We start from the raw sequence: 1,977 nt of genomic DNA, 5'->3' as shown, positions 1-1,977 counted from the left end.
TGAAACTCTGAATCATGCCAACAACTATCAGGTCAGAATTCACAGGGAGGCCATTGAAATCCACAAACACCTGGACAACTTCAACAGGAAATAAGAAACCATTAAAGTGAACAGAGTTTTTGGCTACCAGTTCTGAAAAACAGCAAAATAGGAATCAGCAAATGCAAATGAGAAACCACCCAGGGTCAGAGGCTTTCCTAGCAGACAGTGGATCTCTAATTAAACAGACACAAATCCTCTTTGCATATCCTCCCACCCTGAGGCCTTGCCATTCAACAACAGAACAATACACAGATTAACATGGAAATCACTCCTCCCAACCCAGGGTCACACAGTATATGTACCCCACTCACTTCCATACCAGCATTCTCTGAAGATGCCAGCCACGGATGCTGGTGAAATGTCAGGAAGAAACTCTTCTAAAACATGGCCACATAGCTCAAAAAACCCACAAAAACAATTGGGGTTTATAGTTTTTTGTGGGTTTATTCCTGATGTTTCGCCAACATCTGTAGCTGGCATCTTCAGAGAATGCTGGTATGGAAGTGAGTGGGGTACATACATATATTGTATGACCCTGGGTTGGGAGGAGTGGTTTCCATGTTAATCTGTGTATTATTCTGTTGTGGAATGGCAATAAAAGATGCCAGCCACAGATGCTGATGAAATGTCAGGAATAAACTCTTACAGAACATGGCCACATAGCCCGAAAAACCCACAAAAAACTATGGATGCCAGCCAGAGAAATCCTCGACTTCAAATTGGGGTTTCATTTCCTAGCTCTGCCTTAAGGATCCTACAGTAACTGGTATGATTCATTATAGTGATTACTGCATTTTGGAATAAAATTATCATCTGTGAGGAAGCCTTACCAACAGAGGCCAGGATCTGATGGGTCTCCTTCATGATCTGTGCATGGAGGACTCTCTGATCCGGATCCAAAAGAGCCCATTCCTCTGGGGAGAAATGGACAGCCACATCGTCAAAGGTCACTGGACCCTGGAGGGAAAAGAAAACATTTCCTGCTCACTATTCCCACAAAGGCTATCAAGGAACAGAGTGTAAGAGGCCTTTAGGACTGAAACCTTTCAGTTGGTTGTTTGACAGGTTTATTAGCAGAAGCACCATACCTTTGAATACCAGCTGCTGGGGAAGAAAAGTGGGAGAGGGCCATGGCTTCCATGCCTGGATTACAGGGTTCCTAGAGGCCCCTGGTGGGCCACTGTGGGAAGCAGATGCTGGATTAGATGGGCCTTTAATCTGGCCAAGCAGGACTTCATCCACCTTTGCCCAGGGGTTACAACCTTCAATTTGCCAGAAGCAAATAGAAGGAAAGAGATTTGTTTGGATCTAGTGAGGAAGGATGGGACTATTTATCCCAGTGGTTCCCAACCTGTGGGTCGGGACCCCTTTGGGGGTCGAATGACCCTTTCAAGGGGGTCGCCTAAGACCATTGGAAAACACCTATTTAATTACAGTTATGAAGTAGCAACGAAAATAATTTCATGGGTTTGGGTCACCACAACATGAGGAACTGTATTAAAGGGTCACAGCATTAGGAAAGTTGGGAACCACTGATCTATCCACTAGCCAAGAAATATTACAGAGAATAAGGACAGCAATTTTAACCTAGGACTAGATTGGTTGAACATACAAGGTTTTAAACCCAAGCTTTTAAGAAAGCAGTGCTCAAACTCCTGGGCCAAGATGGATGAGTCTCTCAGTTTAGATAGTTCCCTTCTTCCTAGTTTTAAAAGCTTCACTTCTTTCCATTAACCAAAACTGATGAGCTTTGGTCATTTTTTTTATAAACCAAAGCAAACGGAGACAGAATTCTCAGGTACTGCTATTAGGGATGTAAGCCTGGAACTAGGGAAACCCAGGCTTCTCCAGTCCTTTTGCCAAGGAATTATTCTCCTTACCTGAACTGGTTCTGGGCTATCCCAAAGAGGAAGAGACAACTGAGAACTAGATAGC

Source organism: Sceloporus undulatus, chromosome 2, assembly GCF_019175285.1.
Source record: "Sceloporus undulatus isolate JIND9_A2432 ecotype Alabama chromosome 2, SceUnd_v1.1, whole genome shotgun sequence".
Classification (NCBI taxonomy): Eukaryota; Metazoa; Chordata; class Lepidosauria; order Squamata; family Phrynosomatidae; genus Sceloporus; species Sceloporus undulatus.
Note: the sequence above shows the minus strand (reverse complement) of the source record.